Here is a 15866-nt window from a genome sequence, read left to right as displayed (position 1 = left end):
GAGGGAGGGAGAGAGAGAGAGAGAGAGAGAGAGAGAGAGAGAGAGAGAACTGTCTTCTAAACAATTGTCTTTTTCATTAAATCAGCTGTGCCTGCTGAAAAGAGAGCAACATGATTAGGCTTGTTGAACCCTGGCCTTCCCTCATGGATGGCAGGAGAGTCAGTCAGGCCTCCCAAGCCATTTGAAAACAATTCTACTGTAATTGCATGTGACCTTGGGGGACTCAGAGAGGCAGGAGTAAAGGTTTGAGGAATCTCATTGAAAGGTGACTCCATCTGTGTGACTCTGAGGAGGTTACCATCCAAGCTGTATGAAGCAGCTTGTTTGGGCTTCCCCATGCTTCTGTAAGTAGTCTTACACCCCTGTTGTGCAGACAGACCAATAAGCTCCCTAGGTTGGACTCTGGTGGAATCATTCTTCAATTTATAGCTGAGGCCATAAAAGAACATGGATGTTGTACATATCTCCCCCGGGGAAGGAATTCTTGCAACAGTGTGCTGTTTTGTTTGTGCGAGCTGTCCCTAGACAGAAGAGTAAAGGGTATGGGAATGAGCTGAAGGGGGAGCAGGGGAGGGAAGGCACTCTTCCAAATAAAGTGAAAGGCTAGTGGCCAGGGGATTTTAAACAGCTGCCGTCTCCTCTCAGACTTATTGTCTTCTCGATTCGTTCCAACCCTTCAGTCAAAACCAATCGCCCAAATCCAACCCACGTATGGCTTTCTTCCCTCCATCTTGATCCTTGTTGATGCTGTTCCTCTGGTTTGTTAGAACGTGCGAACAAAGGGCTCCTGTGCAGTTGACTCTGATCAAGATGGACACAGTGGAAGCAGACTTAAGCATAATCCGTACTCTCTTAGCCTTTCACACCCATCTCTTATACTTCAGAGCATGGGGTCTTCCTCTTTTGTTGATCCCCTTGGCAGCTGAGGAACTCCTGGCGGGGGGGATATTTCTGTGAGATTATTCTTAAGTAAAATTTAAAAAAAAAAGACTTATTACCAAAGAAACCAGTCAATGAAATAAAGCTCTTAAAAATAAGAAGCACAGTTGTAGTGCAATGATAATGTATAAGTCTTTATTGTGTTTTAAAAAATAAGTAGGTATTAGGAATACCTTGATTTTAAAGTAGTTTGTAAACAAGATAGCCAGCAGCTGAGATGAAACATGGAAACATTGGTCAGATCACTGTGATTTGTCTCTATATTCATAAAGGAAATGCTAAGTTTTTCCATATATTTGTCAACACAAAGGCAAATCTTTTCTTTGGCTAAAGTCTGCTCTTCATTTTGTAAATGAATCTATTGGACAATTTTAGCCCATGGTTACTGACCCATTCCAGAGACACTTGTGGGTGCAGAACTGTCTAGGGCTAATCTGATCTCTACCCCAGTCCTAACCCACTTACTCAAAACAAATAGCCCAAAGAGCTTGGATTCCTTAAATCTCCTCAGGAGCCCTTCCTTTCTTTCCTGCACTGTGCCTGCTTTTGCTCTTTCTTATGTTTCCCCCTGAGCACAGTAAATGGCCTTATTGTCTGGTGTGGCCGCTAGAGTGCCTGACAGTGCTCTATAAATGTGTCTTGCTGGCGCAGGGTGCTCACTACATGTTTATTAGATAATAGATGCTTCTTTTTCCAGAGAATGTTTATAGACTTCTGTGTAGTTTACAGGATGCTATGAATGTCTTCCTGCTGGTAAAGGCAAGATCTTCATAGGATTAATGAGCACATGTAAGCCCTGTTTAACCCAGCAGAGCATATATATGTTTCATCAGTCAATTCATGGAGGCTAACACGCTCATAAAGCCAAATTTCTAAATTTCAGTAACTATGATTGGAAAAGTTAAAGTTGACTCTGCCAAACCAAAAATGGAGAAACTAATTTTAATGGTTTATAACTTATTGAAATTGATAATATTAAAATATGACATTGAACTCAAATTTCCTTGTGAAATTTCTAAAATCCTACTCCTGACTTAAATGCTGTAGCACATTAATGCTGACACAGCATACCTTAAATGTATAAGTTCTATGACAATAGCACAGAGTTTGGTGGAATGTTTTTCTTGTTTGTGTTGGAATGTGTTGCTGGAAGATGTCTTCCCAGGAGAGCAGCCATTATATTTTTGTCAGACAAAAGACCGTGTTGATGTTTCATGCAAGAGGGGCTGTTCGGCCATGAGCCCCTCACCTGATGTCTTAACTACACCCTCTGGTCCTCTCTATTAGCTGAATCTAATTCTGCCCCAGCTGCATGTGATATTGTGAACATAGGAGGTGCTAGAGTTCATAGACGCTGGAAAGTTGGCTGAAGGACTCCTCTCTGCATCTGTGGTGAAGCTGTCATCCGTGTTGGTGTGACACTTGTAAGGAATGAGGCCTTTGGGGGGTTCTCCACACTTCTCTACTTCCTTACCTATTCTTTGTAAGCAAGCCCAATAGGGTTGTTGGTTGACCAAGTTGAACCTTGGTAGAATTAGTCAAAGTTGGTCTATTGTAGGTATGCTCTCGGGGTGAGTAGGTATTTGCTCATGTCTTTCCAGGAAACGTTCCTGTACCTCGTGCCTTTATTCTTGGCATAATAGTTAAAACTATTCTTATTCTATCATAGTCCTCAGATTAATTTGTTGTTCTAACAGTCTAGTAACAAGTATTTTTGTGCAAATCATCTGATTTGTTTAGCTAGTCACAATATATACTTACTATTCTTTTCCATTGATCAATTATTGAATGGCCCTTTATTTTTATTTATTTATTTTTTATGGCCCTTTATTTTTACGTGTTTCACACAAATCTAAACGAGTAATGGAAGTAGTTGTAAGTAGTTAAGATTTGTGCTTGAAACACACGAGCACTGTGCGGATAAAACAAGAAGTCAGAAACAAAGCTTGTGCTTTGAGTCTCTTCCATGGGAGTTCACATTTGGTTGTCCTGTGCGTGTCCTTATTCCCACAGTCTGGGATATAATGTGCAGTTTCATGCATATACATGTTAACAAATGAGTGTTGGTTGGATGAAAGCTCCCAAGGAGCAGTGGTTATGGAGAGTACAAACAGATGGAGAAAGACCATGGAGGCCACTCATGCTAAAGATGAGCATCCTGCTTGCTATTACCTATTTTTACTCTGTATGATCAATATTTGGGACAAATATAAAATGCATGTGCTTACAAACTGTTTAGGGCAGAGAGGTGCTTAACTGGTAGACACAGGGATGTCCACCTTGGTTATTATCACCACAGGTCCCAATGGTTGCACAACCATTTCAGTGTAACCTGTGGGTTTAAATGAATATTTGAAAAAAAAACTTAATAAAACTGAATAGGTAAGGAAAAAGTACATATACATGTGGAAAAGTATTGCAAAAATTTAGTTTGTCAAAATCTTTTGGTGTATGATATGTGTATATGTGTATGATGCTTGTATATGTTTCTGGTGTGTGTGTGTGTGTGCACGTGCGTGCGTGCGTGCATGCGTGAGAGAGAGAGAGAGAGAGAGAGAGAGAGAGAGAGAGAGAGAGAGAGAGAGAGAGATGATGCAATAGTGCATGTATGGAAGTCAGAGGATAATCTGTTGCATTGGTCCTCACTTTTCTGCTTTATTTGACACAAGTCTTTTTTATCAGATGTTTATCTTGCATCAACCAGGCTAGCTGGCCCAGGAATGTCTGGGGATTGTTCTGTCCACCTCCCATTTCCTGGTAGGATCAGCAAGAGACACCCAGTTTGCATGGATTCTGAAGAGTCAAACTCCGATTCTCTCAAGTGCTATACCACATCTTCTCAGGCCAGCTAATGCCACTTTTTAATGAGGTAGCATCTATTCAACAAGTGTCATTTATGGATCATATATCTTGTAGACATTTCTGAGCTTATTTTTATATTGCTGAAAGTAGTAAAAGTTTTGTTTGTTTACTTTGTAGTCCTGGACTCAACTAGGTAGAGCAGGCTAGCCTTGAACTCACAGAGAGCTGCTTTCTTTTGCCACCCTAGTGCTAGGACTAACGGTATATGCCATTACACCCAGCTGGAATGTTGCAGTATGGCAACGAAGGCACACTAGTTCTTACATTCATATCCTTGCTGGTTTGGGAGGGGCATTTAGATATTTTATAGGGTCATGAAAACTAATTAGTAGCATTTTTTTGTCGGAATGGCAAGCACCCACATTAGAATGATCACATTTCACGTACCTTATTTTCTGATTATCATTGTCTTCTCCTGTGTAAGAAAAGGCAGAGTAATTACTCGACTATATAGAAAGTAATTTTATACTTGCCAATTGATCTTCCCTTGAGGGCTACTGTAGATGTTATAAATAGCTTGCTGACTTCGAAGAAACATGGTTCTGTTCTCAGGAACTCATCTGGAAAGGGCATTTCTTTAGGGGATATGGAGACCATGTGTGGAATTTCAGCTACAGGAAAAATTCTGGGATTTAGACAAAGAAATATTAGGTGGTTTAAAATTGAAAGTTCATTTGCGAAAAACTGGTTTCCTCTTAATGGGCTTGTTTTATGTTTTCAGAAGCTAATTCAGGGTGGATTTATAGTTCTCAGTTTGGAGGTTCCAGACTCCCCGGGACCCACAGACCCAGGTTGCTATCATTGATTATACAATCGTGGTCAGAAGTCATGATTCGAAGTAGTATGGTTTTGATTATTGCAAATGAACTTTTTTTTTTAACTTGAAAAGGGAGCTTTGTTTTGTTTCCTAAATTTTCATAACAGTTTGAAATCTGAACTGCAGCCTTCAGATAAGGGAGTCTGCCGCTTTTGGAGGTCTGTGTTACTGAACTACTGTTTTCTCTTATAAAGCCAAAGATACAAACCACTGACCCGGAATTTACTTCACAGAGAATATTGAGGCTTGAACTACTTTTTCATATTAAATTATTATTTTTATGTTTTACATAATAATAAACATTTATACATATATATTTGTATATAAATATGTATTATATTGTATATTAAATTTTTTAATGAGAAACGGTTTTATGACATTTCTGTAAAAAAGCTACATTTATTGTGATATTGCATGTATTTGTGTCTGGTACTGGGCGTCAATTTAGGAAGTCTCCTATGCTGACTCTGAGGTTGTAAGAGCGGGAGAGCTGACATCACTGACCCACAGCAACTGCAGCACTCAGGAGAGTGGCCCCTACGCCATGCCTGGGTAACACAGTGGAGCTGACCCTGAAGCTGTAGGTGTGGGAGATCTGACCCCGAGGAAATAAAAATAGAAGAACTGGTCCTGCTCTTTGCTCATCCCTGCAAGGGTAGAGATAGCCAGGGCAGTGCTAAAGAGCCCACCCTGGTTGTAAAAACAAGGGAGAGCTGGCACGCTCACCAACCCTGCAACTACTCAGGCCCAGAGCCAGGCTCATGAGATGACTCACCCCAGCATCCACCCCATCTGTGATCTGCTGGAGCACATGAAGTTCCTTCCTGCAGATCCAAAGCTGTAGGATCTCCAGGACCCAGGACAACAGCAGCATAAGCAAGAGAGTTCCAGTGAGGGCCCAGTATCGACAGTGTAGCAGAAACCAGAGGCCTCAAACCAGACCAATGAATCTGCAATGAACACTTGTGAATAGAGATGCATGGATAAATGGGTTTACATTATGATTCACTGTGTCACACTACAGCTTCCATGATGAGACTGATTTTTCCTTTTCATTTTTTTTCTCTTAAAGTTTATTTTATTTTGGGGGCAAGGTTGCAAGGGTAAAGGGCAGAATACAATGGGACGGGGAAATTATTGGGATGGAGATGCATGATGTGAAAAACACAAAGAATAAATAGAAAGTTAAAAAAATGGGGCTAGAATGATAGCTCACTTGGTACTTGTTGCAAAGCATGATCTGAATTTGATCCTCAAAACACTCATGAAATGCTGGGCATATGGCATATGCTCACAATCCTGGGGAAGCAGAGAGAGGTGGATCATTCGGCTTGCTGTCTCAGCAACTCAGTGACCCAGGTTCAGTGAGAAACCCTGTTTCTCACACAGCATAATAAATAAGCTACATTATTGGAATAGAAAAGCATCTGTGCTTAACAATGAAATAATCAGAAAAAATTTATAACAGAGAGGCCTTACCTGATTGTTCTATATTGTATGTGTATATGAAAACATCATATCATACCCTATCAATAGTTACTATTTTCCATCTAAAATACAATAAAAATAGTATTTTGTTAAGAGTTACTGACATAGCTGCTCATGCTTTATGCCAAAAGATTGACATTCACCATGAAGAAAACCAAACCAAACCACTCATACTCAGGTAATAGGGGATAAAGATCAACACTTACTTAGTTAATACAAACTTTGATGTCTCTCTGCATCTGAGGAGTTGGGCTGGGGAAAATGGACCACCTAAGTCAGTGGTTCGTAATCTGTGGGCTGTGACTCTTTCCCAAGGGCTGCATGTCAGATATGACATTACGATTCACAAAAGTTATGAAGTAGCATCAAAATACTTTTGTGGTTGGGGGTCACCACAGGTATTTACAATGACATTCATGACAGTAGCAAAATTACAGTTATGAAATGGCAGCGAAATAATTTTGTGGTTGGTGGTCCATGAGGAACTGTATTAAAAATTACATTGGGAAGGTTGAGAACCACTGACAAACGGATAGACCGATAGCATTACCTCAGGGGGTTCCATGAAGGAAATGCACTTTTCTTTACAAATGGATACTGTGGATATTTTAAATAGCTGTCATAGAGGTCTGTCTTTCTGAGGAACATCATGGGCTGCTGTTGTTACCTCGCCTCTCTCTGCTGCGTGCATCTAGGAGCTGCACTTTCTAGAGAGCAGCCCACATCTGGCTGGCTGTACAGATGGAACATCTGTTTGCTGTGTCCTGGTAGGAAAAGGCCCAGGCAGGTATAGTGCTCTGGTAGGGACAGAGGACTGAGTGGTGGGCATTTTCGATTTAGGTGATCTTTTTTATTTGAGAGTGGCTTATGTAAGGAGAAGTTCCCTTTGCATTCTAGAAGACAAACAAACTCTTTTACCTCCCAGATCCTGAGAACCTGATTTCATACCAAGTTACATTCCTGCTACAGTGTTCAAAGGGGATCTCTTTATCCAGGGCCGAGTGAATCAGGTTTAATCTTAATGCATGATGGTGGACAGAAAGTCTCCAAACAACTCAGGAACTATTAAAAGCTATTTCAGAGTCGGAGCCTGTCAGCCTGGAGATACAATGCAAGAGAAAAGTACTTTTAGGAATATTAGCAAAATAACTAGTATTTCCCTCAAAAGCCGTTCAACATAGCAGGAGGAAGAAGGGGTGGGATCTGTGTGACTCGAACAGGATCCATGAATGGAAGAGTTCAAACCCTGTCACTGAAGGTCAGAGAAGATGGCCAGGAACATTGAGACCATGGCCTTCAGTCTTGTGTGTGTGTTGCCGGGGAGGTGAGGCAGCTGGGCAAAGAATTCACATTTTTTAGTGGCATGAACACACTTGAGGTAGATTTCCAAGAGGAACCAGTAGATGAAAAGAATGAGCTAAATTAACTAATATTAAATGGAGAGAATGGTAACCCATATTGAGAAAGTGCAGCTTTATCTCTCCCTATAAATTAACTACTTAAAACAGACACTTGCATGTAATCACGGCTTTGAAAATACCTTTGAAAGGGAAATATCCTATAAATATGTGCAGTTTCTGTGAGGCAAATTAATACTAAGCAAATGACAGCATACTTTACATACATTCATTAAAAAATACCTGTTAATTGTATGGTTTTAGATAATCTGGGTAATACTTTTTTTTTAAGAAGACAGTGCTATACCCTAAAAGAATAATTATGCCTATATAATAATATGACCTGCAGAGTTTGGAAAGCATATTAAATTCTAAGACTTTTAAAATGGTTTTGCTAATATTGATAGATGTGAGACTGTCTTCCCAGTATAAATGGTTCCTATGTGTTCAGACTGGATGTTAACGTTTGAAAAGGATGACATTAAGGAGTCAGGGAAGCTGTTTGCTACCTGACTTATCGTGACTTACTTCCCCAGGCATTTATTATTTAAAAATACTGTGAAATGGCAATACAGTAAGGACTCTGGAAAACCCTCAAAATGACATGTGGTCTTCTTGCTTTAACCTTGTTTTATACCTTTTAATATTCTAGAACACAGTTTTAGTAGAACAGATGGTTAGTATGGTACCAATATCTCCCAGATTTGATCAGTTGGAGAAACAATATGTTAACTGAAAAACATAGATAAGAATTGAAGTTCATTCACTAAATAATTTAGAGTTGTCTCTGGATAGTGTTGATTACAGTGTATAACTTGAGTTTTCCAATGAAGAATTTTTAAAGAAGAATGCAGTAGTTCCATGAAACTATTGTAAATGTATGCGTGGTTTGGAGAACTACTGAAATCCGTGCTGTCTTTAGAGGATATAAACATGAGTGTCCTGTTATTGAACTCAATGTCACGAAGCTTTGCTGCTGCGGAATTGTGGGTCAGCTGTTAGTTTTAAAACAGGGTGTTATGCAGATCCAATCTTTGGCAGTAACACATGGAGTTAGTTCTGCTCAACTTCTCGTGAATGACAAACTCAAACTCATGAGCTCGAGACTGATTTTTTCAAAAGTCACAGTCAATTGACAACAGTTTGTTTGTTTCGCACTTGTCAAAGAAACACTTGCACCTTTACTTATCTGCATGGTCCCTCGCCGTAGGAATGGGAGTGCCTCGGCTAACACTGTAGAAGGCTGAGGGCTGTGGGGGTGTGTACACGTTTAATGGGGCTTTGCAGCATCTTCACTTTCTTTGCTTTTTACTACAGCGAAGTGAAAGATAGTGTAACCCTCTCTCAGTTTTTTGCTACGCCTTCCAGATCAATTTAAATTCTTCTAATTATTCACAGATGAGATTAAGTACAAAAGAGGGTTTTGTTCACGTTGTCTTTAAGTTTTCCATTTCTTTGGAGGTGACTCTCTTCTTTTTGCGGCTATGTTAATAACTAAGCGTATCAGCACAGTTTACTGTTGCTGTAATCGCAGTGTTAATGAAAGAATATTAGACTACCAGGCAGATCTGGAAGTAATTTATATCTTTGCCTTTTAGAAGAATTTGAACTAAGGTCCCATCAGACTAACAGCAAGTGAGATTGGAAGGTGAAAATTAAACTTCCAGAAGCTACTTATGCTCTAAAGGGTTGACTGGTTTGCATATTGAAGTAGGGATTGTGTTATAATTAATAATTCCTTTAAAAGAATCTTTCTAGTATTAGAATATTCCAAATATTTAATTTTTTTAAAAATTTAAATGGAAGACCCCAGGCTCACATCATTAATACTCTCAAGGGCTTCTTAGGAGCTCAAGAAGCTGAAGGTTTGGGTTTGGTAATGTTTCTAGATACATGTTTTTGTTTTGCCATTTGTAACATCTGAGATCCTATTTCCTGGCTTTAGTTTTCCCCCTTATTCAGATTCTGGAAAGAGACAAAAAAAAGTTTCTGTTAGTTAAAAAAAAAAATATCTGGATGCAAAATAAGGTAGCAGCCCTATTAATTAAAGCTCTTTTCTTCTGTGGATTTTGGGGCAGTGTTTCAGAGACAGCTCCTCAGAGGAATGTGGCAGAAATGCTTGCTTCCCTTAGTCCAGCGAGAGGGTTTCACTGGGAGGTGGAATTTCAAATTGGATCACTGAGTTTTAATTAGTTACAGATGAAATTCACCAAAATGATTCTGATCACATTGAGAACGATTTGCCAGACTCCTGGAGACGCAGGGGGAAGCAGGCTTTTCACTGGAGTGCAAACGTTTTATCTTTGCAATCCTAACCTCATTACCCCTTTGCCATTGGTACACAATTAAGTAATTTGCTTACAATCATGCCAAATTAAAGAATATTTTACTTCTTACCTTCTGAATTTCACAGGCTTACACTGAGTTATAACTGCACGCGGGTTCCTTTAAGGATGGCTTTGCCAGGGTGCCCTCTTATTTTAAGAAATGCCCATCATCTTTGCACCACCTGGCTGGAGGGTTGGAGATCTGGCTTCAGAGCTGTCACAGTGCACTGATCAAAGCACACAATAAATCAAGAATTCAGGAGTTGCCCATGTGAGGATTCCAGCACTTTCTGTCTTGGACTGTTCTGAGAATAAGTAAGCTTGACAAGGTCTTCTGAGCTGATTGATGTCTTACCTGCTGAGTGATGTCAGGGGAAGGTTGTGTTACTCTGCTGTACACTTGGGGACATGGAGTAAGGCTGGTTTGTTTCTTCAGCGTCAAAGATTTTTTTCTCCCATTCTCTGTAGCTTGGTATATTCTTTTATTATCCTTTAAGGCCCATTTGCTACTTAAAAATATTTTTTTTAAAAAAAGGGATCTTTGAAATTGCTTTACTCCATTAATTAAATAATTACTCTATTAATTTTTTAGTCCATTAATAAATATTGAGATTATCGTACAGAAAATACTGATTTAAAAATGTTTAATTTCCATGTCTTCTTTTTGTGCGTGCACGCAGACGTGTGTGCATGTTTGCATGTGTACCAGGGATTGTGGAAGTCCAAGGCCGATACTACATATGCTCTTTGATCACTCTTCCTCATTATTATTGGAGGCAAGGTCTCTGATTCGAACCCAGATCTCACCAACATGATTAGTGTGCTTAGCCCGCCTGCTCCAGGCTGGATCTCCTGTCTGTACCTTCCCAGGCTAAAGGCTAGAATTACAGGCGAGGTACCACACCCACCTAGCATGAGTTTTCCTGCATTTTAGGATCTGCACTTTGGTCTTCTTCCCTGTGTTTTAAGTGCTGTCGTCATTGCCTTAGCTTCTCTGGCCTCATTACTGCTTTATAGTATAGAATCAAACTCTATGGCAGGGCAGACCTGGGGTGTCTTGATTCTAGGTATTCCTGCTGTCATTCCATCTTTCAAGGAGTTCTTGGGCTGACTTAAAAGTTGGCATTTATGCACCTCAGAATCTCATTTCCTTCAGTTCCATCCCTACTCCTTCAGAGAGATGTTTGTGCCCCTTGCGCTGTTTTGGGAGATGGTAGTAATATGCAACTATGTTGCAGCTAAACAAACAGGATTCAAACTCCAGTTCTATTCAGCGAATGTGAGTGGGAACAAATGGTTAAATCCTGCCATGTCTCCGCTTCTTGAAGTGTGCGATTGGGGTGATAACACAGTTTACTTTTCCGAGTGTCATGAGCCTCACGTGCAGCATTTACGCCAAGTGCTCAGAGCAGAACTGGTGCCTTTGTAAACTCCCCTGTGAGGCTTGCCGGCTGTTGAGACCTGATACTGCCTATTTTCCCCAAGGGGTTTGCTGATCTGGTAAATGTTTGTGTTTCTGTTCTGCCTAGTTATAGACTGTCCCTCGGTATACATTCCTGTACTCTTCAGTGAGTTCCTAGAACACACTGTACTCTGCTTCAGCTGCCAGTCTCTCTATGAGAGTCCAGGCTGAGTCTCCTAGCTTACCCTTTTCTTCTTATCAAAGGAAAGCCGTGGTATTCGGTCACTTTGTACTACCTAGCTAACCATTCTTTCTCACAGAACTAAGGGAAAGATGTGCAAGAAACAGGCTGACTGTAAAGTTACACTTGCTGCTAATTCATTTTCTCCAAAGAAGAAGTTTATGAGTGAGAGGGTGATACAGGTCAGAACAGAATTGTTCCAGCTATAATTCAAAGATTACAAACTTTCAGAGGCAGTGTCACATTGGGTATTCCCTGATCACTGAATAGAAATGGGATCAATCAATCTAAAGTCAGACTGTATCTAGGTGGCGCATGATATGTACTGAGTTGTTTTTAAGTTTATTCAGCAGGAAACTGTCCTTTTCAATGGGAGTAATAATGGCTGGAATTGCACAGTACTTAATATAATCCCAGCAGGATCTGCTTACCAATGCATAATCTTGGATTGGAAGGCCTTAGTAGAGTGGGAAAAGGGATTATAAGAGTTTGGGAAGCTCCTCTCTTCTGGCTCCCTTTCGGAGAGGCAGCTTCGATCTCTCTCTCCTCTCTCTCTCTCTCTCCCTCTCTCTCTCCCTCTCCCTCTCCCTCTCTCCCTCTCTCCCTCTCTCTCTGACTCTCTGTTCTTCTCCACTTCTCCCTTCCCTTCCATAACCACTAAATAAATATCCAACATCAAAAAAAAAAAAAGAGTTTGGGAAGCTCAAATATAATTGTGGAAGTGCTTTTCTTATTTAATGATTTTAATTTTTAGAGTTTGTATTTGATATATGAGTGCTTCTGCAGTGTTCCGCAGACCCTGTGTGGATCATGAGGACACTAGTTAGGAGTGCTCAGATATGACCCTGGCAGCTCAGAGAGGTTAGAACAGAAATGGAAGCTTGTTCTAGGCTCAAGGTCTCTGTGAGACCTCCAGGCTGTTCCGAGTAAAAGGTGGACAAAAATCATGGCTCTCTGTGTTTAGCTGGCAGTTGTGCTTTGGTTTCTAATTTTGGTTGCATATTTTTCTCTAATGTTTCATTTTGACACCGTATGTTTTAGAAAGGACTTTTCTTGTGGATAACATTTTATGATATGCCTTTTCCTAAGTTCTAGGCGACAATGTGGCTGTGTTTTATTTACTTGAATCATTTGTGATGGGAACCAGACTCAAAACTATTCAGAAATAGTGTTAATTATACAAATAGAAGAGGCGCATATCTTCTTGATTCATCTGTGTGTTTCAAGAGTTGCTCCTGGGTTTATTCCTCAAACCGTATATAAATAATCACATCATATTCTAATGCAGTACATTTTTTTATTTAATTAAATATAGCTTCATACAGGTCTGTATGGCTTCCTACTAAAACTGCATGAGTAAATAGTGTCTGGTCATGAGATTAAAGGCAATGGAAGACCGAACACAACACACATGGTAAAATAAATACTTATTTCTTTAATAACTAGAGTTTAGATTTTGTAGGCTTTAGTGATTTCTCATTGGTATTTACAGAGCAAAATGGAAAAAAAAAAGGATGCCCCTCAAGGCTGTAATCCCAGCTGTCAGGATTTTTAATAAGAAGGATTTGTGGACTCTGAAGGCAGAGAAGTGGTGTGGTCTGTAGCTTGAGCACCCACTACTGTGAACTGCTGCGCTCTAGTCTTCAAAGACCAAGCCTATGCTGGGGCGCCAGTGAATCTTAACCACTCAGATTTATGTATGTCTCCCATGGCAAATGGTGTGATTGGTGGCACGAGGAGGGATGGCAGGCTAAAGATCAGGACAAAAACTTCCACTCCAAGTATTAATCAGTTAGTACCTATGTAATGTTTGTAGGACTGAGGTGGGGGAGGGCAGGACTAACAGAGGACGTTGAGCTTAGCTTGAGTGTCAAGGTGACCTGAATCCCATGGTTAGGATGTTTGCCATTTTTCTATTTTTTTTAAATAAATATCTCCTTTGATAAGGTCCAGTGCTATATGAAGGGCCTTGGAATTTGTATTTACGGAGGTCATTTTCTAGGACTTTATGAGTGGAGATTAATGTGACTTAACATAGGTCATCATGACTGATAAAGGGTAAAGCTCAAGGTGCCTGCTGGGTGTGGAACTATTAGGTTTAGAGGCTGAAAGTCAACAAAGTGGCAGACTCATATTTGCTTTTCAGTTAGGTTTAATCAGGTTTCAGAGGGCAAATGAGGCCTGCATGGAGGATATCTTCAACTCGTTCTTTTCTGTAAGAGATATATGCATCATACACATGGGTAGAAGGTTTTGGTGTTTAGAGGTAGAAAGCTTCTTTTATACTTTCAAATGTCCATTAAAATGCAGTCGTTTTGGATTCTTATCACTTTCAAACTTTATGGACTTATTCTAGATTAATTAAGAAAAGTAACAAATTTAGTTATTTGTTAAAAAAATGAACGCAATGCTATAGTACAGAGGCCTGAATGTGAACTTGTTCCTTATATTTTCTGTTTAAGAGACTTCAGTTACCTTCAAGGAGAGGTGGACAATGCCAGTCCAGCTTCCTTGTCTTTTTTATTTATTTCCCCATTGGGAATACGCACTATATGATAGACTATTGCAAACTTTTAGGGGCAGTCACCAGAGTTGGGTAATTGTCTTATTAAGCATGTGGTTCTTTTTTTTTTCTGATTTCTGTTAGGAGTCTTGAAATGCTTACTATGATTTTAAAGGACGATTTGTTGGATACATCACATTACTACCTATATCCTCAATTTCTCTACAGTAGCATTTCCATGTCTATTTTCAGAGGATAGACATTTCCTTCTCTAACTAGGAAGATGTGGGCTATGAGCCTTCTGACTGCGGAAGGAGTCCCTGAATTCTCATGTATTCTCATGCCTTCCTGTCTTCTAAGGCTGGGTAAGGTCCACCTTACTTGGATCATACTTAGCATTCAGTCATGCCTCTTTTCACCCTGTCTTCAGAATTCCTCACCCCTCCCTTGTTTTTTTTGCTAACTCCTTGAAAACTATCTCTGTTAGCAAAATCGTTTCCTGGCCCAATATCAGCCTTTAGATAGACTTGTTCCAAGGTCTTCTGAAAAACAAACAACCACCCTAGCTTCTGTTCCCTGCTCTTGTTCTTTGTTTATGTCACTGTGGTGTGCCTAGAAATGCTCTCATCATTTAGTAGTGACAATCGACTTGCCCAGTCTTTTGTACACTTGATTCAGGCCCCATATTACTGAATTCTGGAGGATCCCCTTAGTGAAAACAGAATAAGTATTATTTAAGGGAATGACATTTTCTACTTGCATGATTTTTTTTGTATTTTTATGGTTTTTCTTATCTCTTGGCTCTTTAATTGCCTTTTATAAAACTCTTAAATTTTTGTTATCTGAAGCTCTGAGGATCCCTTTGTCACTACAGCGGGATTGACTCCTCTGCGGGTAGACACATACCACTTTTGACTTTAAAAGACATGTATGTGGCAGGTTTCTCATCTGAAGTCTTGATGCGTATAAAAAGGCTTATGTGTTATTGTGTGTTTCCCACCTGTTTGTATCCAATTTTAAACTTCTCATCAGTTACATAAAACTTGGTCCTTTTACCCTATTACTTTTGAGTGACATTTACATTTTGACATTCCAAGGTACAGAGATATTTTATTGAAATAGAAATCTCAGAATGATGACTGGTTCTAAATCCTTCATTTATTTTATTACATCTAAGAGCTTTAGTTTTATACTGCTTCAATTTTTTATCTGAAACAGCCTTAGTTTATTCTCTCTGCCTCTCTAGGTTTGTCTGTCTTTGCTTTTTAATTTTTTCCTTTTCCCCATTTCAATTTATTTAACTTAGTAGAAGCATATATATCTTCACTGGGATATATATTTTTCCCCCAGGGCAAATTGAAAAGCACTGGTCTGTGAACCCTTGAGGGAATGTAAGTCTCTCAAACTTTCAAACCACAATCAACACATTGTTCAATAAGGGTTTACTGTTTAGGTCTGATTGTATTACTAAATACTATGTTTAGCTGCATATAAGAGTTAAAGTTTATTCCTTTACTCAATAGAAAGGAGTACTGTTATAGTTGGTTGTGGGAAGAATCAATAGAATCATACACCCTTGGTTAGGGTCAAGAGATCTCCTCTGTGTTCAGTGTTGCAGGATGAGAAGGCATTGGGCATTGGGAAGAGCCATAGAAAACAGAGGGGAGGCAGAAGCCAGTGCTTGGCACAGTGAGATGAAGCAGAGTGAAGGAATCATTGACTCATGAAACAACCGTTTGACTTCCTGTTTATTGAAGGTGTTTCACATGAGGATGGTGGGTATTTTATCTCAATTCCCACCCTGATGGGTTGTGTGAGAGGCTTATAGATGGATGGATTTTAATTCTCCTGCCCACGATCATGGTGTTGTTTGTCTCTGCAGTTCCACCG

At 39.8% G+C, this 15866-nt stretch overlaps 1 protein-coding gene across 2 annotated transcripts in view; it reads left to right on the top strand.

Annotated features, from left to right (window-relative positions):
• Positions 1-15866, top strand: part of Bmpr1b (bone morphogenetic protein receptor type 1B) — a 296535-nt gene that overhangs the window by 67110 nt on the left and 213559 nt on the right. The window lies entirely within an intron of this gene.

This window comes from Microtus ochrogaster, chromosome 21, assembly GCF_000317375.1.
Source record: "Microtus ochrogaster isolate Prairie Vole_2 chromosome 21, MicOch1.0, whole genome shotgun sequence".
In the NCBI taxonomy this organism is placed as follows: Eukaryota; Metazoa; Chordata; class Mammalia; order Rodentia; family Cricetidae; genus Microtus; species Microtus ochrogaster.
The sequence above is the reverse complement of the archived record's forward strand: the minus strand, read 5'-3'. Positions and strand labels throughout refer to the sequence as shown.